Consider the following 21890-nt stretch of genomic DNA (forward strand, 5'->3'; position numbering starts at 1 on the left):
ACTACTGTCGGAGGAAGCTACCCTCGGCCCATGGCCTGACACTGCAATTTCAGTGCGTGCAACAAAAGTATTGTTGAAGTTCCTGCAGGACACCAAGCTCGACGAGCGGCTCTAGCGAGGCAACTGTCTCGTGTACATAAGCACTCACCACTTCTCTTATCATCATCATCCATCCCAACACTTTCACTCCCCTTCCCTCTTCCCCAGTGCAGAGTAGCAGACTAGAGCGCACTAGCTGAGGTCGTCCTCTCTGTCTTTCCTATCAATAAATTCTATTCATTCATTCTTGGGATACCGCCACTAAAACTGTGTTCTTTTGTTTGTTTACGCCATACAGGAGCGGTCTAAATGCAAAGAAAAGGACAAAATAAGGCATAACACAGAGCTCTCTAAGCAAAAAGAAAATAATGTACTGCGAACAAAGAATTTGTTTTCAGCATCTTGAACTATCGCAACGCGAAGTCCACCAAAAGCTATAAAGAGGAAGAAGAAACAACTTCAGGCTACTCTTTGGTATGTCGGCGATACAAATTGTTAAGAAAAAGACATCTAGAACTTCCGATTGCTAAATTAGGGTTAATGTTATCATCAGAAATCATACATCATCTTTCGGTGCGTCAATTATAGGGGTCAGCCATAGGGACGGGTTTGGTACCGTTTGCGGTTACGTACAATCAATAAAACGAATAATTTTTATATTGTTCTCTAGTAATTTACTAGTTGTTGTATATTTGCTTATCTTTCTTATTTTTTTCTCATCGAAAAAGTAACACCTAAAAAGAGCAGGCAATCGCTTCAGTACGAAATTATTGGCCAATCTCCCAGTGTGGGTATGAGCCATAATATGAGGCCATCATCATCATCTTCAGGCTGCTTCTTCACCGTGCTGTCGGAAAACAGTCGTAAGTTGATTCATTTGAACATTATTCAGCCTGAATAGCTCTTTCACAGTTGAGATGCGGGGTGTCCACAGATTTCTGTAGAGTTCCTCTTGTCATGCTGAAGCCACAGTCTAATAATTAGAGTAGAGGAAGTCATATTGGCACATGTCTGTGCAGCTTCCGTACTTGGCAGTCTCCGGTTTCTATAACCAATATCTATCAGTTTCTGCGTAACATTGCTAGCCTCTGAAAATATTGAGCCCATACAACTACTGATTAGTTTTTGTAGTTCGGCATTGCCAAATATTTATATTGCCTGTGGTGCAATTTGAAGATAACCTCACCAGCAGTACGGCCTCTTCACTCTTGTCGCATTTCATGGGGAGGTTAATAGTCATATTGCATATTGTAAGGGCGTTTATCTGTGCGCGTTTCGTACTATCGCAAAAAACCTTTGGCACGGTTTGAAGATGCTGTTTAAATATCTTGACATATGACTATCTGAAGTCGAGGGTTCGACAGAAGCCCGTCTATTCTGGATGAAGCCTGAAGCAATAAAACGATGGACACCGAGCAAAAGAAGTACTAAAAAAGGAATAAATCTAAAAGGCATTTAGGCTTCCCTACGGAAGCCTTGTTCACAATCGGATGAAGGAAAGTTCACGGACGCTTATGTATACTTCAGAACGTGACGTAATCAGGGCGCGTATGACGGATGGAGGGCTCCCTCATTTCGATTGAGCGTGTGATGTGTTTTTTTTGTATCTCCAGTGATTCCAGATACAGCCGCAATTTCAGGTTTCTTTCTTGGTCGATAACTCTCGGGGGAGCTCAGTCAATATTGTGGCCTGTTGCATCGGCGTGCTCGGCGAGGGCATTCTCAAAAATGTGCGTTTCTTTTGGACATCTTGATGACGCTGCCTCAATCTATGTCGCAAGTTGCCGAATTGACCGATGTATGCGTAGTCGCAATCTCCGCAGGGTACCTTATATAATACGATGAGAAACAATGCTCTCGGAAGCCTGTCCTTACCGCCAACGAGTGCTTTCCTCATCTTGCACACGGGAACGTGTGCCAGTTAGACGTCATAACTTCGCAGAACGCGAGACAACGTTTCGGTCACCTCTCCAACGTACGGTATGGCAGCACGCTTTCTTGGTTGGGGATTATACGGTTGAACTGAATTGGACCGGCGGCATTCCACAGCATTTGAAAAACACGCGGGGTAGTTGCTTGCCGAGAGATGTCGCACGTTGTCCAAGTCGGCGGAACGACTTCCTTCTGTGGTGCAAATGCGGTTGGCACGGTTGAGCAGGGAGGCAGGAACCGACGTGTTGGGAGCGTCAAGATGAACGGATTGAAAGGTCAAGTAGCGACCAGTGTGAGTGTCCTTACGGTATACGCTCAATGAGAGCGGTCCATCGCGTCTGGTGACAAGTACGTCTAAACATTGGAGTCTGCTGTCGTCCTCCGTCTCAACTGTTAATTGGATGGCCTTTTCCTGGCTGCATAATGCACAGTGAGCGAAGCCAAAGCACTGCGCCGAATTACGCAAAAGCAGTCGTCCACATAGCGCAGAAAAACATTTGGTCAAGCAGTGAACGACGCTAGAGCACTACTTTCTAAACACTCCGACGTAAGATTGGCAGCAGTAACAGAGACGGATGCACCCAATGCCGTACCGTAGTCTTGCCTGTAGAAGACCTTGTCGAAGCAGGAGTAGGTGTTTCCAAGGCAACAACAGAGAAGCCTTTTGATGTCGGGAACGTCAATGGGCGACCTGTCTGGCAAAGTCCTGTCAGATTTTAGAGTAGATGTGCATGCTTTCACAGCCATGTCAGTCGGAATTGAGGTGAACAGCGGCACCACGTCGAACCCAACCATCACCTCGTCGTCGTCTAGAGACGCGTCACGAACTACTTCAGTAAAGCTGCAGGAGTTGCTCACATGCGTGGAGCTCTTTCCGGTGAGTGGGGACAGAAGCTACTGCAGGTATGCGGACAATTTTTAGAGAGGGTAGCGGGTGTAGTCAACTCGATGCAGGCGGATGTTAGTCTTGTGAACTTTCGGCAAGCTATGAAGTGCAGGTGCACAACCGGTATCACGGAGAAGCTTAATATACAGACTTGTGCTCGGGAGCTACGAAGCGGAACACGTCAGGCAGAAGAGCCTCGAAGTCCCTCTGAACCTTCAAGGTCGAGCCCCAAGTGAGCCGGACGCAAGTCTCCTGGTCATCAAGCAGGGTCAACATATTGTTTTTCTAGACAGCCGTGTCGATTATCTCTGTTGCATTCCCCTTAAGAGCGGGAAGACTCGCGATTCTAGTGTTCGTCTGAAGTCGCTTGACAGCTTTTCGTTCCTCAGCAGAAAGAGGGGAAACAAACTTCCGCCGGTGCAGACCAGAAAGGATACCAATAGCGCGGGTGCAGGCCTCGTCACGGGGGGATGTTAGAGTGCGCGGTTAACTTGGTTAACCGCGCACTCTAACACACACACAAACTTTCTAATGTCAGGGGCCGGTGTAACATTGAAATTCAGACATAGCTCCAGGACTGAGGCCTCGGCTGGGTCTACGCTGTGCGCAGAAAGGTTATACGCCGTAGTACTTCTGCTGTGCGGCCGGTATGGCATAGAAGTTCCCGAGAGCCTGTCAAGCTTGACACTGACTCACGCATATTGACATTGATTGACGGGCGCATATGTTGGTTTGAATGTTAGCGTGTAGCCGGATGCTTGCAAAATGATCCGGACAGAGGTCCTCCTTGCGGCGACATGCGAAAAAATGTCGTTTTCAAGTTTTCTAATACTCTGTCGACAGACCTGTATCCTCGCCTTAATCAACTGCCTCTCTATCTTTGTGACGACGCTGTAGCCAAACATGGAAAGTAATGGCCTGTTAAGGTGCAATGAGCGCGTGAAGAGGCCCCCTGTTTGCAGGCAAGGTTGAAATCCAGGCGTCCGTGAGACATAGCGATGTGGGTTGTGAGGGGAGCATAACGGCGAATTCTGGTGATTACAGATTGGCCATACGCCCGGTGAAGGTTGGTGAAGACAAGGGTTCGACGGAAGTCCGTCTGGTCGGGATGAATCATTAAGCGATAAAATTACGGGCACCGACCAAAAGACGTACTGCAAAAGCCGTATATCTAAAAGACGTTTCGGCTTTCCTACGGTAGCCTTGTTCACAATGGGATGAAGATAAGTTAACGGAAGCTTATGTATACTTCAAAACAGGACGTAAGCAGCGCGTGTATGACGGGGGGAGGGTTCCCTCATTTCGATTGTGCGTGTGACGTATTTTTTGTATCTCCTGCGATTAAAATACAGCCGCGAATTTCAGTTTCTTTTTGGCCGATAACTTTCGAGCGATGCTAGTCAATCTTGTGGCCCGTAGCATATGTGTGCTCAGCAACGGCATTCGAAACTGTACGTTTCTTTTCGACATCTTTCTGATGCTGCCTCAGTCTTTGTTTGAAGTTGCCCGATGCACCGATGTATGCATAGTCGTAATCTGTGCCGGGTATCTTACATATTATAGTGCATCAAAAACATTTCATCAGATGGACTATAATGCTTTTAAATTCCCACACGTGAGCATTCTTAAGTGTTGTCAGGAAACAAGGCGTCATAGCGGAGCGCCGAAACAAGAGCGTCAGCATAGCAGGCTTCTGAATAGAACTACGCTTGCAGTTCTTGCGCATCACGCACGTGCCTTTATTTCTTTCTTTGTTTTCTATTTCGCATCCGGCAGCAAGGCGCTGGCTGGGAGCGCCGAAATTCGTGTCCGCGCGCTGCGGCGGTGGTGGCGATACAGCGCCTTCCGCCCGGACAGAAAGGCGGAATGCACGCGTCAACGAGGAAGAGGTGGGGCCATCTTGGTGACATGCGGATTGGTGGATACGCCGATGGCATCCACGGGGAGCTCCTTCGAGGGCGTGTCAGGGTAGACCGGTTTGAGACGGTCTAAGGAGATGAACTTTTCACAACCATTCAGTAGGATTAGGGTGGACGTTCTCGCATTGGGGAGGACACGGTAGGGCCCATGATAGGGGGATGTAAGAGGCGCCTTTACAGCGTCTCGTCTCAGAAAAAAACGCGCGTGAACGACACAAGGCGCAAATGTACAAATATGCTGCTGCTTGAAGATTGAGGTGCAAGGTGGTGCAGCTGCTGAATGCAGCCCTTCAGCAGTGGATGTAATGGAGGGGCTGGAGTGAAGGAACCGAAGGAACGAAGAAGTCTTCAGGAAGCCGCAGGGGTAAACCGCAGACGAGTTCGGGTGATGAAGAAGCAAGGTCGTGATGCAGGACGTAGACGAAGCATCGTAGGAAGGCGATACACGCAGTGCTCCCAGTTAGTGAGCGCAGGGAAGACAGCCTTGGGCTGGTGGTGGAGCCGCTCACCGTGCTGTTTGCACCGTGATGGTGTGCATTGGTATGGCAATGTTTAGCGCTTAGCCGGCGCTTAGTGTCCGGATTGGGCACGGCTTTGCGAAAACGGGTGAAGCGGCCAATCACTGTGAGAATACACCGGCAGTTGTGAGTAGGACGAAGTGATCCACCCAAATCAAGATGGGTCTGGTGCAACAAGAAGGACAAAGCTGGAGCCAGGAGGCAAGAAAAGCTGCGTGTCAGTGTTCGTGTCGGTAGCCAGTATGGTGGTCTGCTAAGCGAGGCACGAATGGGCCCACCTTGCGAGGCTTGGATGCTATGATGAAGTTATTTGAATACCACGTGACGAAAGGCAGCCAAAATGAACAGGCTAAGTGCAGCCGCTGACATTTAGCACCACAATAAGCGAAGTACAAATGGGGGAGGAACAAGATGCGGCGGTGGGAATGGGTGTGGTCATGGGGCGCTCGTAACTAAGAGCCTTTTATCCGGGCAAGAGCTTGACGTTCCCAGCCCACACTTGATGAAGAATTTCTCAGGGAGGTGTCGCGGGAGAGTACATGAGCTGCCTTGCCGGATACCTATACTGAACGCCGATATAAAGGCCATTTCACGAAGTTCACATGTGACGTATTTGGAAGAAATTGTACTGAAGGTGTAGGGTCTTGTCATCGGTTAGAATGTGAAATGGCTGACTGTCAAAGAACAGCCAAATGTCCTGGATGGTGGAGTGCGTCGTGCAGCTCACGGCCAGAAATGCTGTAACGAGTATCAGCAGGTTAAAGCGTCCGAGAGAAGAAACTTGGAAGCTGCCACTCAATTTCTCTTGGAGAACAGCGCCAATGGCCACCCTGGACGCATCGATCATGATGCGAATGTCCATGTCAGTATCCTGGTCGATGAGAATAGTCGAATTGGCGACGGCGTGTTTACAGCCCTGGAAACAGTTTGAGGGTCGGAGGACCAAAAATTGTGGATAAAAAGCTCCCGGTTTGGCAAAGGTCAGTGAGCAGGCGAAGAAGCTTGGCACAGGGCGCAACAAAGCTGCATGAGAAATTTACTAGGCCAAGGAACTCATTCAGGTGCTGTAGGGTTGTGGTCGCTGGGGAGTCTTTTATGGCCTGGATCTTAGAGCGCAACGGAGAAATTCCCAACGCTTAGATGGGGTGGCCCATTCCCTCGAGCTCAGATGACCTGAAGATGCATTTATAGACTTGACAACCAGGCTAAATTGCTGACGGCGTTGAAACAGTTCCCGGAGGTGACGCTTGTAGTGTGCTGCCCATAACGATTAAAATAAATTATGGCGTTTTACGTGCTGAAACCACTTTCTGATTATGACGCACGCCGTAGTGGAAGACTCCCGAAATTTCGACCAGCTGGGGTTCTGTAACGTGCACCTAAATCTAAGTACACAGATGTTTTCGCATTTCTACCCCATCGAAATGCGGCCACCATGGCCGGGATGCCCATAACGAGTATGTGGTCGATGTAGGTGGATGCAGCAGGAGTTGGCTTGGCATCGAATACTTGGAATGCTTGATTTGTGTCTCTTAGCCTGAAAGGCATGCGTATGTACTAAAACATGCTGAAGTGTCTAATAATGGCAGACTTTGGGATCTCGGACTGCTCAATGGGGATTTGGTGACACGGCATGACAAGGTCTACTTTGCTAAAGATTGTGTATCCTTGAAAGTTGCTTGTGAAATCTAGGATATATGGAAGGGGATAACTATCTTGGACCGTGTGAGTGTTGAGCGCCCGATAGTCGCACCACGGGCGCCAGATACAGTGGAGCAGCCCAAGTGCTACACGAAGGACGAATAATGCCCACCTGGAGCATGCGATAGAATGCCATTTTGGCAGTCGCCAGACACTGAAGTGACGGTGTGAGCGAGCTGCCACCGAGAATTTCATCGTACGGGATTGGTGGGATCGGCTTGCGGATGCCAATGAAAGCCAGGGTGGAGAGGCACGTCTTCCTGTCAGTCATGTAGGTGGTGCATGCTGATGTCGAGGTGAAATGGACCAGGAAGTCGGAGCCTAGTATAGGCTGATATACGTCGGCTACGATGAATACCCACCGGAAAGTTCGCCCCTGGCCAAAGTTGAGAATGAGGGACCATTGGCCATAAGTGGCGACGGAGGCAAAGTTCGCCGTATGGAGTGTAGGTCTAGTCGGCTTAGAAATGCAGTCACCCTTAGAGGACGGCAGTACATTGACCTTAGCACCCATGCCTACGAGGAAGCGCAGGCCGTAAATGCGATACATTATTAAGAAAATGCCGCTGGGATGTAACACAAGCTTACATGCCGTGGTCAGAGATTTCGCGGTGTGTTTCCTAATAAGTTGTATGGAGGCTTACACTGTAGGGCGCAGTGTTGAAAAGTGCGATGTTATCAGCAAATAGGCGAGCTTCGATGACGGCGGGAATAGGGACCACTTAGGAAGTCGAATGGTGGCTAGGACGCGAGGAGGAGTCGCGCTGATGTGAGAGGACGTACGTAGGGCGTCGATTGAACCGGCGAGCTGGCCGATCCTAAACTATACGTGGTACATGGCTGAGGACTCCAGCGTTCCCGAGAGGGCCGCGACCAAAGGAGAAGTCGCTTCGTGGAATCGATCAGCGAACTGGGTGAGGCGGTCGAGGGTCAAGTCCCCTGCAGTGGCGAAAACAAGACGGGTAGACTGCGGCAAGCGCTGCAAGAATAGGGGCCTCAATAGCGCAGCGTTCGAGTAGACGTTACTTATGTCCAAGAGCTGCGGCATGCTGTTGAGCAGCTGGTACGGGCAGAGATCTCCAAACTCCTCTAACTGGAGCAGTGCTGGAGGCGCGTGCTCTCAGACACAACGGCACAGTCTAAAGTACTATGTTTAAATTGCTAGTACGGGACATCGCCCAAAGGTCCAGCAACGGCGTATGCCACCTATTCAACTTACTCGAAAGACAGGTTGCTAAGGAAGTGACGAAAGCGAGATTTCTCTAAATAAATGTGCTGCAGATCGAAGATGGCATTGACCTGGGTGAACCAAACCTGAGGGTTTTTCCGCCAGATCGGGCGCAGGCTGAGCTGGAGAACTCCGACGTCCGGTGCTCGCGGTAACTGCAGGCAGAAGGCTGCTTTACGGCAGTGATGGGGAAAGTCATCTCTTTGGCCGCATTCACAACTTTCACAAATGGAGGGGTAGCAGCGGAAAGCCATACCAAGTGGACCAGCGTAGCAGGCGTCTAGAACAGAACTCCCCATGGCGTGCTTGCGCATTGAACACGTGTCGCCAATCTCTTCGCTAGTTGTCTTTCGCAGCCGGCACCAAGGGGCTAACTGAGAGCGCGGACCATAGTCTCCCCGGTTGGTACGTCGATGGGCGGTACCGTGTCCTTCATACATTTCTTTTTATTGTTACGGTAGAAATTTTATCGGCACTTTAGCCACATTTCTACCGTGTGCGTTGTCGTCGCCGTTGTGTTCCGTATTAAGTACAAGTGCAATAACATCATCGCCACCAACCGTATGCCGCATGTGTCAGTGAAAGCTTACAGCGTTGAGCCCATGATGGTTGCTCAATCTCGCGCGCGCCAAGAAGGAAGCGGGATGGAAGCGCGCCGTCTTCTGTCGTGCACAAAATATCTGCGGTAAGGGGTGGGGCATTCTACTTTGAGACCGGCTGAGTAATGCGCGGACGCGTGCGTCCATCCGGGCCCTTTCTTGAACAAAATCTGAGATGAGTACAGGGTTTCGTTTCAGCGAGGGCTCATAGCTTCCTGTGCGCTCTTTTCTAGACGCTTAATTCGCCTTGTCGCGATGCGTAGAACGAAGGTTGGTTCGCTCGCGGCTGCTGCCGCTATTTCACACTCCAACGTCGTGACGGCACATTTGCCTGGCCATCATGTGAGATGTGTTCATGATTGCGTGTGCGCTGTCGATCCCCTGTTGCTTAATTTAGGTACTTTACGAATGTTTACAAATTTTTACGGCCGATAAAGTCAATATCTGTTCTTCGTATATTTCTCTACTAATTTGATGTCGCAATCGATGCTTCGCCTTTCAGGCGAAACTGGCTTTTTTATTTCGATTATCCACTGCTCAGGATTTGTAAAATATATTTCCAGCCACCTGCACATTTCCTGCCACATCCGGCCACCTGCACACAAAAACTGCGAGATTTCCCCATTTCGCAAGTTCACACCGTACAAAAGAGAAAAATAATTTCCGAGTCCACACCTTTTTCGCACTCTGCAATTTGCCGGAGGTTTTAATGCACCGCCTACTTCATCGGTCTGTCACGCGACGCTACAGACTCTCAAGAACTCACCACGTCAAAGCGACGTGCACAAGCAAACTTCGGCATTTTACTCCATTTGGTGAAAGATTTTAACTTGATTGGCTGTTTTCATACACTCATCACACGGCGTCACACCCTCCCCATTGGCTGCACTGCCACTTGTCCGATGACTCACACACTAGCTCACACATTTTGTCAGCCAGATTGCAGTGACGTGATTTGTAACCCACGATCTAGGTACACCTTTAGTCAGCCATAACCATACAGCCACCGCGGCGTCGGGCAAGCGTGCTCGTCTCTTGCCCCGGAAGCCCGCATTCGCTTCCCACCCCGACCGAAATTCACCAAATCTTCTTTTCAAAGCATTTAACTTTCATTGTTTATAGCACAGTTCATACAAAATTTGTCGTCAATCCTAGCATTTTTGGCGCGTTTTGACTGTTCGCTCCGTAGGGCATTAGGTCACGCCACCGGCACGCCGAATTTTCGCGAAATGACATTATACCAAAAGCCAGAACACGTAATTCACCAGGTATCATTCTGCGATTTACGCTACAGTCAACGCGTGACACATTGTCGCGTAAGCGCAAAGAGCTGAAAGCTTATCACCAACATGTTCCCGTTGAAAACATAACCCGACAAGACCAAAACTTGCTTCGCACTGCAGGGGCGTAGCCAGGGGGGGGGGGCGGTGTTATGGGGCTTCAGCCCCCCCCCCCCCCGAAATTTTTTCGTGCTGTCCATGCATCGCCGACCAAAGCGACCCCCGGCGCCGGAAATCACTCTGAATTTTGTCTAGAATGTCGTTTTGACGCTCGAAAAGACATTTAACCGCGAAGATTGCAAACTCGGGCTGTATTTCGTGGCAACGCCCATACACCGGGAGTCACATAACGCCAAGCAGTCCCATCGGAGCACAAAGTTTCAAGGGCGCTTTGATGGTGAGCGGGCTCGCCGCGGCATCTCACTGAGGCCACGGAATCTATGGAGCGCATGGATATCAATTGCGAAATTTTATGGGTATAAATCTCATAAGCTCTTGATGTGAAAGGTGCATTGACATTTCCAAAGTTGTGCTTTAGATTTTCAATTGCGGATCTTTGTGGGTGTAATGTTGTTATAAACATTTGACGCCAAAGGTCTATTGACTTTTCTAAAGTCTTACATCGGAACATACAACGAGACAAGCCAAATCAACACACTAGCAGACGAGTTGACAAAGCAGGCAGCCAGGTCCAATGAGACGAAGCATTGGGGTGGTCCATTTGTGCCGTCATGTCACATAAAAATATATCAACATTTTTTTTAACCTACGCCAGAACATCCATGTCAAGACACTAAAGCCTGCGAAAGTAACTACATTCTTATTTACTTTTTTCTACTTTCACTTTTATTCGCGAGGACACATTGAGCCTCTTCAATTTTCTTTTTTTGGGGGGGTTCTCGCTACCCTACCCGTGGGCTGCCAGAGCAAGCCAGAGCGCATACGTTTTTCTCGTATGACCCCGACCTCCGTGCGGTGCACTTCGGTGCGCGTTCGGTTTGCTCTGGCCGAGTGGATTTTCACCGGACAGAGTTTTGGACGCTTTCTGGCCAGCAGACGAGAAAATAAACAATGGTCGCTCGCCGCCATCACTGTGGGGACTCGAAGGATTGCACCGCATTCCTTGAGCGGAACCTTTCCGAAAAGTCTTGTTTCGCCGCTGTAGGATACTGAGCAGTATGCGTATGGTTCTCAGTGGACCAAGCGTCTCATGTTTTCTTCGGTATTCCTTCCGTAGCCCCATTAGGTGCCCGAAGTAGGCACTAGATTCTGGCCAACATACTTTCCTATGCGTATTTTTTTTTTCAGTTCGGTGCCTCCGCCTTACAGAAAAAAATACATTGTTGCGGCGCTGCGAATTGTCGCATGGTGAAAGTTCGATTTTGATATTTCTTTTGCGGAAAGTAATGGGTGACGGGACGCTTCAGTTGCCGGATACGTTTATTATATAGTTGCGAAAGCAATTATATGGACCCTCCAGGCGCATTCCTGCCATAGCCCTCATGTTTCGTATAAAGTCCAAGGGTGATAATATCGTGACCACGCGCTGCATGCTGCATGTGCGAGTGAAAGCGTAGGAGGGGAGGTGGAATGAGCCGACGATGGTGGCTCAGTCTTGTGTGCGCAAAGGAGAAAAGTGGGGAGCAAGCGCGCCGCCTTCCGTGGCGCGCAATCCATCGGGGGAAGTGGATGGAATGGGGGCGGAATCTAGGATTCTGTGAATCTATGATTGTGCAACACGTTTATTTGCCTTGTTTGACGCATTATATACAGTTACTTCTTCTTACATACATAGACTCATTGGAGACTTATACGTATACTGAAATATCTTGTGGCGAGGTTCTGTGTATACATGCAGTGAACTTTGTTTCCAGTGACACTTTTTGGTCCTTTATCAAGCCGTATTTTCGCATTTGCATATCCCATTGTATCTTTTCATTTCTAATGTACGAGGGCGAGTCAAATGAAAGTGAGCCTACCCTAACCACGCAATAATGGCTTGGTTCATTATCTGCGAGGCATGCGCGTAGGAGAACGGCATGTCTCATTTACAAAAGTGAGACGCAGGTGTGAAGATAAATGTTCTTTAATGCTCTCATACACTGGGTTGAATATGGTTTCGTCACATAATGGACACTTCAAAAGTTGAACAGCTCGGTGTCGCGAAGTTTTTGACAGCTGAAGGTATTTTCAAAACAGAAATTAATCACCGTATGACTGCCGTGTACGTTGAACACTGCATTTCATTGACCACTGTGAAGCGTTGGAGCAAACGGTTGAAAGGACGTTGCAAAGACATTCCAAGACCGGGACAAAGCCATCGTGCAATCACCCCCCACACAATTTCAAAGGTTCATGAGCTGCTGAAGCAAGAACGGAGGATAAGCATCGATGAACTGGCAGACCGTCTGAACATCAGTCATGGTTCCGTTCACGCCATAATTCATGAGCTTCTCGGTTATCGGCTCGTTGGTGCGCAATGGATCCCCAAGATTTTTATCCATCGCGAGAAGACGGATTAGTTTCGCGCTGCCTTGACTCATCTGATCGGGTATCACAATGAGCATGACGACTTCTTGTTCGCAACTGTGATCAGGGACGAACCTTGGTGCCACTACTACGAGCCTGAAACACGACGGCAAAGCTTACAGTGGAAACATTCGAATTTACCACGCCCAAAGAACGTAAAGGCCATCATTTCCGCTGGAAAGGTGTTGACTTTTTTTTTTCGATCGACAGGGTCCATTACTGTTAGAATTCGCTAATTCTTGAGAGGCTATCAATTGTTTCCGATATTGTGAAACGCCAGAACGGCAGCGTGTCGCAATCAAGAACAAACTACGTGGAAAATTGACGAATGGGGTCATCTTGTTCCACGAAAATGCCTGTCCCCACGTCGTTTATGTGGTTAATACAAAACTGGCAAAGTTCAAGTGGGAAACGCTGCAACATCCGTCATACAGCTCAGACCTGTCACCTTGCGACTTCTACATTTTAGGGCAACCGAAAAAACAGCTCAAGGGAACCAGATACAGACTTTTTGAAGCAGCAACCCAAGGAGATTTATAAGACGGGAATCACGCAACTCGTTAGTCAATAGGACAAATGTCTAAATTTTCATGAAGACTACTTTTAAATAAAGTACCCCGTTGTTGGCTCATTGATTTGACTTGCCCTCATATATCTTGCAGAACTCTTGCTTTTTATACGTGCTCTCTGCCACGAGTATAACTTCGGTGCTATTACTCACGATACACGACAAGGGACAGCTACTTCTGCGTAATACATTGGAACAAACGACAGCGTCATTGAGATTTTTCCTGGCCATTGCATATATACAAGAATGTAAGCACGGTTCTTGAATGACAAAGTTTCATTAACATATTTGTCGTCAACTTGTTCAGTTCATTGCCTTTTAATTTTTCATATCAGCGGCATGCACTGCTTTCCTGGTTTCGAACTGATATAGTTCTAAAGTTCGTGTGATATTTTCTTTACTTAATAAATAGACAAAAACATGGAAGCATTGACGTCAGTTATGTTGAGCACAATTTTTGGCACACACGAGTACATTATTTTATGAAAAAATACATATTTCACTTGTATTTACAGTGCGTAGCTTTCAAGAATTCGTTTGCAGCATCTTTGGCAATGACAATGCAGTTATTATTCATGTATTTGATCCCTCAATAAATTGTTTAAGAGGTAGCTTTAGCTCGGGTCCAATCCGACGCGGCCGATTCAAACACTTGTAAAACGCAGAAACGCTTTTCTAAGATAATCCTGCTAATCGCTTTTATTGAAATTGGTTGCATTTGAGAAAGAAAGTTAAATCCTAGTGTCTGTTGGAAACAGAACTTCGACTTAGCGCCTGCATTTTATTTAAAATATTTTGGAAAATTCGAAAGTTTGAAAAAATAGAAGCACGACGTTTGCGAACTAATAGCTATGCATGGAGAACAGATATTGTGGTTCTGTAAACGGCATTTATTATTACAGTCAAAGCGGACAAGTTTGCTGTGTCAATTTGTATCTTACGTGAATTGGTTACGTTGTGTACTAGGGTTCTGCAAAAGCCGTATTTCCACAATACTAAATTTTTTTGAGATTCATGTGTAACATATTCATTTTGTCTGCTGGAGATGTACTATTAGATGCAATTCACAGAATTGTGATGTCATTTTTCATTGTTGAGTCACGGAGTTCTAAACTTGATCCTTTCGTTTTCTGAAAATTTTCAATTTTGGCCAATTTTTAATGAATAATTGACCACCTAAATGAAAAACTCGAAGCCAGGAGTCACCAGAATTAAACTTTGTCTGTTAAATGCAAGAAACCCCCTAACATTTGGTGAAGGGGTTGTAGGGCAAAATGAATTCCCCTTCTACATGTACTTAAATAGGAGCACCCGAGCTAAAGCTTCCTCTTAAGGAGGAGGCTGAGCTGCAACGTGCAGCTCTCTCTCTCTCTCTCTCTCTCTCTCTATATATATATATATATATATATATATATATATATATATATATATATATATATATATATATATATTGGGCCAGTGGCGTAGCCCCCCCCGAACAAAATTTCTGGCTACGCCACTGTCGCACTGCCATGGAGTGGTTAGCGCAAACAGCTAATGGTTCGCATGACAGGGGAATTGCAAATTTTTGCTGAACAGGGCAATACATATGAGAAGGGTCACAAACCTTGAAAGCTGTGTGAGAGCACAAGCACATAATGTAATCGTACTAGAAACCATTCACCTTTTTTAAACACTATATTGTTACGTAGTAGTGACAGTGAAGGACACAGCAACAAAACTGTGAATAACGTAAATTTTACACCGACTCTGCATATACCTAGTCTGTCCTGCTGTCCTGCCTATCGGTCGCCTGTGCAACGAAAACTCTACCGGTGCAACCCCATGCGCATGCAGAAAAGAAAGGGAGGCGTGCGATTAGCCAACACCACCAAGATAGCACATGGCCTGTGTAGCACTACCTGGTCGAAATTTCTATTTCGAAAGTTCGGTGCGTTCAATGTCACTACTACCTACTCGGGAGCATCCCCATTAGATTTTATGGCAGTCGGGCCAGGTAACATGACATCATAGATCAGGGTGGAAAAGGTCCTGCGCTATCTAGGTGGTGTTAGATTAGCTGCGCCAGTACTGACGTCGTTGTTTTCCTTCGCGGCCCAGCGCGAGCTCAGCAGTTTATCTCCTGCGCGGAAAGGGGTAGGCTACGCGACATACGTACCCCTTAGGAACAAGCAGCCTTTCTATCAGCAACCCAGCGAGCAGAACACGGAACGAGCTCGTCTACGTCGTGCTGGTGCTGCAGCTCGGGCATAAGAACAGGCTCGTGCAGCTGAGCGCAAGCAGCAACTGCGTACCGAGGATCCGGCAACCTACACAGGCGTCGTTTAATGAACCATCGCGATTAACCTAGTGATAAAACCAAGGGCACACGTCTCAGCTTCGTTGGTTAACCATGTGTGCGGAGTGCTTGGGCTGTGATTTTCGCTGGTCTGAAGTGTGACCACAAAACAAGTTGCACTCAAAACATAGAGATAGCGGTGAGCACAGCAGGCGATAGCCGACATCTGATCAGCGGGTCAAGCACGTCTGCTGTAACAGATCACTCGTAGAAGGTCCCTCGTAGGTTTCATTGCAACTACGTGGCCCATGTGGTTTCCAGAAACGACTACGTATATCCTATCGCGCATGCAATGTGATTACACAAGTTTCGGCGATTACATACAAAGCAAACAGAATGAACGATAACATTCACGTGAGTTACAAATCATGCATACGTACCTTGCGCTCAGTGAGAACATTTAACATCTGTGCGCTGGTGAACAGCGGTCACTGGAAATATATCAGCAAGCGCAAGTATCAATATCCTGGTATCACTTCTCATCCAACCAGTAGATTTAGCACAGGTACAATAGCTGACCTGCATATATAATTCACAATTCTGTCATTGCCCTCATATGAATGGACAATCAGGTCGTAATGAAAGTAAAGAACGGCATAGCTTTTGGGAAAGTCTAGCACGCTTTGATGTTTTGTTGTTCGCTGAAACGCGTTTTTTTAAGGAGCATGTTTAATGAGCTCCGATGTACAACAGGTACTATCTCAACCGTTCTGACGAGCGAAATGCTATTGTTTCTATGCTGTCGTCGATGGTTTTCTGATTTTACTTGCCTTTCTCCCAATTACCACGTTCTTACAATTAAGTCTGGGGCGCGTATTTCTTGCGTGTGTTATAAGCTTCATGGAAGGTAATGTTCATTCTTTTTGCGCATTTTAATACACATTGTAGACTATGGAAGCAGAAATTATTATCAACTGATTTTAGGTGGCACGCTTAGTATCCATATTTTGGCCAAAATTACCACGACTTCAAATTTCGGATCAATTTTTTATTTACACCTCTGTTACAATCCCACCCACGGGACTGAAAACAAAGACAGGGACCCTATTATTTCTCTTCATCGTATATTTCAGCAGTCATGAAGTGAAATTAAGTGCTATTGCTAGCAGTGTTAGTGATCGTCTGCCTATATTTATCTCTGCAAAGATTATTTCGAACTACTGTAAAAAGTCAAACAACTTTTTCTTACAGACCTACAAACAGAAATGCGTTAGACTCGTTTGTATCGTTTCGATCGCTTGTACAGAATTGGCTGAAGCGCTGTGTTCAGAAAAGTGATTCGAAAACTGCATATGATTGGTTTATCAACTTTTTTAAAGTATGTTCCGCTTCGTTCGCTTCCAAAACATTCGCGCTTTCAAAGAAGTGGCCTAAGCCATAGATGACAAAGGACGTACTTAAGCATACAAAGAAAGGAGATCAACTATTTATTTTTAATGAAAAACTCTTCTGAAGATTTTTAGACGTACAAAGAAGCCAGAAATTTTGTACGCGAAACCCTTCGCACGGCTAGTTATCGCTACCTCTTCAATCTGTTTAACTCGTCCGAAAGGCGTTCTGAAAGTGCTTGAAAGACACTTAACTCCATGCGTGAACTTTCGCTAGAGCTATTGACAGATGTTTTGAGGGAGCTGATCTGTTAACAGGTCGGGCATTACGAGATGTGTTTAATAACCTCTTTCTTTCTTTTACTAAGCGCACAAACAATACTACAGACTTAAGATACAATAAATCTTGTATTAGTCACGCCGTTCTCTATTTCAAAGCGATTTGAGAAAGATTTGACTTCGTTTCGAGATTTAAGGAATCGTAAAACGACTGATGCATCTGGATTTATAGACAAACCTGAGAAACATGCTATTGATATTGTAGTGCCTCTCTTGAGGCTCCTATTCAACATAAATTCGCGCACAGATCTCCCCAGCAGGTAACTGTTCATCTACCGGTATTCGAGACAGTCCTTAACAAAAGTACAGAAAGACAAAGCTTCAAAGGCTACTTTAGAGGTGATGATACAAATGTAATACACTACATGGAAACGTGCCCTACTGACCAGGGATTGTGATAACTATGTATTAAAACTCTGGGCAGAGTTTCTTAGAATGTGTTGGCAAAATAGAGAAACAGTTGTGCCTAAGAAAATAAAACAACTCAGCGAATAATTTGGAATATGCGTAACATCTTAAAACTAAAGTTTAAACGAAAAAGAATTAAAAGGAATCGCGCTAAGCCACAGATAACAAGTGCAATACAGAAAAAGTTGGCATCAGTAGTATAAAGTTTGAATGATAACTAGCACTTCAAAACGGTATTGCCTAGCTTTACGAAAAGTGCACCAAACAAAAAGAAACTTTCGGGCTATGGAAAAGACACTACAAGGCCAGTGAATGAGATTGTTCTCGAAGCAACTACTACCACAGACATGAATAAAATTGCTGAACATTTCAACATGTACGTTGAAAGCGCGTTTCCAATGAAAACGCGGATAGCATGCCTAATCGTATTGCTATGAGGTGCATGAAACGGGCATCAATTCATGTCTTGGTATCGTGTCATTGCTTTTAAAGCTGTTCACGAAACACTCGTGCTGCCTGAACGACCTCCCAATTAATTTTCTCAGGTACTATGCTCAAGATATCGGCAGATTTCTTCTTATACTGTTCAGGGCTTTCATTGTTATCTGCCCAACTGCACAGTGAGTGAAGGACAACTCGAGTTGTGCCAGTTCTTTTAAATAAGAGCTAATGGCTTGTTAAAAAATTACCGCCCCCTATCATCAATTTCATCGTGGGGCAAGTTAGCTGAATCAATCATCGCCAAACCTTAGCAGAACATTTTGAACATCATTTAGTAATGATAAATTGCCCACATGTTTTCAGCAAGAAGTTATTCCACTAAGACACAGTTTTACCTGTGATTCACACATTTGCTGAAATATTAGATAACAGTCAAATTGACTCTCTTTTGCTAGATTTTGGTAAAGCGTTCGAGCATGTAGTTTACTGTAAACCTATTCAAAACCTCAGAAATATTGCTTTAACTGATATTCTAGTTGCGTGGAAAGCATATTATCTTTCAGATCGCGGACAGTTTGTTTTGCTTCAAGATCACAACTTTAACTGTCTCTTCCTTACGTCCGATGTGCCCCAGGGCAGCATCTTCAGGACAGAAGTATTTCTATTGTACATTAGGCATACTGTCACCGCTGACACACCTAGTACACAAATTAGGCATTTAGCAGGTGTCTGCGTGTTATTTCTTGTAATGGCTTGGGGGATGACAAAAGCGAACTTAAGCTTACAAAACATAAAGAATTTGTGTGATGAATCGGGCATCGCTTCCAACGAAGATAAATTGGCCTGTTTTTGCATAGCACATAAGAAAAGTTCACTAAAATGCAAAACACACTAGTCTCTATTCCAGTAAAAGAAGTTAAACAATACAAATATCTAGGTATTCACTAATGCCCTTTCTTGGAATTGACATATAATAGTATTTGCTGTACCCAAAGGAAGCCAGACCCGGGCTCAAAGCGCGTGTATTTTCCCGCGCTTTTCGTGCGCGGTTGAGGCAGCTTTTGCGGGACTTTTTGGGTGTGTATAAGTTCCGCATTTCTCCAGACCATGGGAAAAACGATATTTTTCCAAGATGTCTTCAAAGCGAGGACTGTCCAGAGAGGAAATCGATGCCCTTTTGGACCTCTCATCTCACTCTGATGACGATTCCGAGACGGATGATTGGGAGCAACTACTCACCGAACTTGACACTTCAAGCAGCTCAGAAAAAGAGAGTGATGACCGTGAGCCTTTGCGTGCTAACGGCGCTTCAACAAGGTCTACTGCAAGGGGCAGCTCGAAGACATATGCCACGAGAACCGACAGCACAGTGTGGATGGCGACAAAGACAACGAATATGTAGGAAAGCCTCCTGATTTTCTTGGTGAGCGTAGGGTCAACGTGCATGGCACACTTCCGATTGACTACTTCCTCACCGAATTTCCAGACTCATTGCTGGAGCACATTATTTTCAAATTTGTATGCAGTGCAAAAAGGCACAGATAACGTACGGTTCACTTTGCCACAGCTAAAGGTCTTTCTTGGCACGTGCTTGGTAATGACTTACAAAAATACCCAAGAATCAGCATATACTGATCCACAGAATGAGGCCTTAGAATGGATATTGTCGCCGATTCAATGCCTGTAAACCGTTTTGAGGAGATTCGAAGATTCCTTCACTTCAAAGATAGGACCGACACTCTAAGCTACCAGAATGACCATGTGGCTGGGATGAGGTCAGTCATTGATGCACTCAACGAAGCATTTTGCTCGGCAGTTGATTCTGAGGAATACTAATCCGTGGACGAGATGGTGATTCCATTCAAGTGGCGCTCCTCTATACAGCAATACCTGCCAAGTAAGCCGAAGCGCTGGGACTTCAAGGTGTCGGTGAAAGCAGGAGTGGCTGGCTACATTTATCGCTTTGAGGTATACCAAAAGGCAACTGGTGGGCGAGCCAAAGTTTCAAGCGAATTTGGTATGGCCGGATACGTTGTCATAGGTTGTCCGAAGGACTTGAAGAGAAAAATCATAAACTTTATGCCGATAACTTCTTCCCATTTATGGCCCTCGTCCTAAAACTGTGAGAGGATGGAATAATGTTTGTTGGGACAGGCCGTACAAACCGTCTGCAAGGAGCGGATAAAAAGCTAAAGTCCTTGAAGAAGTACAAAGCGGATGGAAGGGGAAGCAAATCAATTCGCACCTCAGCAGAAAACATGACAGTGACAAGGTGGCTGGACAACTCGCTTGTTCACGTTGTTTTGAGCTATGCAGGACGGCAGCCCGAAGGCACTACCAGAAGGTACATGGGAAAAGAGAGCAAGGTGTTGGATGTCGCCAGGCCGTACTCAGTGGAAGTTTGCAACAAAGACACGGGAGGTGTCGACCTCATTGATTCCTTGATTGCAAGGCACATAAATGACGTCCGGAACAAAAGGGGCTACTTGAGAATGTTTTTACGCCGACTAAACGCAGCAATTGTGAACGCCTGGATTGTGTGTCGGTGGCACAAAGGTGCGGAACATATATGGAGCAACTTGAGTTTCGAAGCCGCGTTGCCAAGGCGCTCATATTTCGCGGCGAAGCAGCACAGAGCTCGAAGCGACGAGGCCGACCATCGAACGATTCTTTGCCAGCATCTATAAGAAAGAGAGTGCTCCACCATGTGTCCCTGGAAAAGGGGTTGGATGGCGGGCGCCATTTCCCAAAGAAGAGCGACCAAAAGTACGCCAGCCGCGTTCGAAGCCTCCCCTGCCGCAGCAAGATAAGCCACCTCTGCGGTCACTGCAACGTCCCTCTATGCCCTGAGTGCTTCGAGTCCTTCCGCAGTGCGCAAGTGGAATGTCCAAAACATGATCGTCAGAATTTCAATTTCAAATCAGGGTTCTAGTATGAACGCTCAATAAGTTTTAGCCACGTATATTTATTGCGTACCTAAACCAGAGACTAAAGTCGGCTTACAGGATGTTGTCCTCATTTGGGGACAGATCGGAAATGTGATAGACTCTTGATTACTTGCAATAAAATTTTATCATAATCTTTGTAGCTCTAGTACCACTTCTAAGCAAAAAATAATGATTTATTCTCTGGATTTAATTCATGCATGAGAGGGTTACTTTCTTAGTCATGTCACGTTTATTAAACCCCTACGAAACTACGCCAAAATGAGGTCGGATCCACCGATTCCCCTACAGAGCTAATGGTCGAAAGCAATATTGCTACACGCGTGTGGTATTTGATTGTTTGAACGAGGCGCGTGGGTGACATCACTGGAGAAAAGAGGAAAAACTAACTGGGCTCGCGCTGTGAATCTAACCGGTCAGCGCAGCAACCGCTGTTGTAAATATAACATCTAAATAGTTGCTTGTCTTACTTACTCGTCCTTCGCGCAACATTGTGATGGAGGTGGAAGGTTCCCTGTCCTCACCACAGAGCTCCGAAGCGGCCGCACCGTCGTCTTCTCAGCCATGGCTTCCCATGGAACCACACCGTCGCCACCTACACCTGTGGCGCAAACCGCAACGTACGTTACGGTTCCAAATCTGCGTGATCCTGGGACATTGTCCGCTCAAGATGACGTTGACGCTGACGACTGGCTGAGCATGCATGAGCGTGCTAGCCAAAGCCACCACTGGCACCCTACCATCATGCTTGCTAATGTGATCGTTTATCTAGACGGGACACTGCATGACTGGTTTCGCACCCCTGAGATGGAGCTCTCCACCTGGGAAATTGTCAAAGGGTGGCTTCGCGACCTATTTGGCAATCAATCAGGTCACCAACAGGCTGCGTGAA

General features: G+C 46.5%; 1 protein-coding gene across 3 annotated transcripts in view; it reads left to right on the forward strand.

Moving 5' to 3' along the window:
• Nucleotides 1-872: 872 nt before the first annotated feature.
• LOC139050018 (phospholipid-transporting ATPase ABCA3-like) overlaps nucleotides 873-21890 on the forward strand; it is a 278463-nt gene continuing 257445 nt past the window's right edge. For all 3 annotated transcript variants that reach the window (XM_070526088.1, XM_070526089.1, XM_070526090.1), the window contains exon 1: nucleotides 873-902. The gene's annotated coding sequence lies outside the window, so the exon portion shown is untranslated. The remainder of the gene's footprint in view (nucleotides 903-21890) is intronic.

The sequence above is a fragment of the Dermacentor albipictus genome, chromosome 9 (genome assembly GCF_038994185.2).
Source record: "Dermacentor albipictus isolate Rhodes 1998 colony chromosome 9, USDA_Dalb.pri_finalv2, whole genome shotgun sequence".
Lineage (NCBI taxonomy): Eukaryota > Metazoa > Arthropoda > Arachnida > Ixodida > Ixodidae > Dermacentor > Dermacentor albipictus.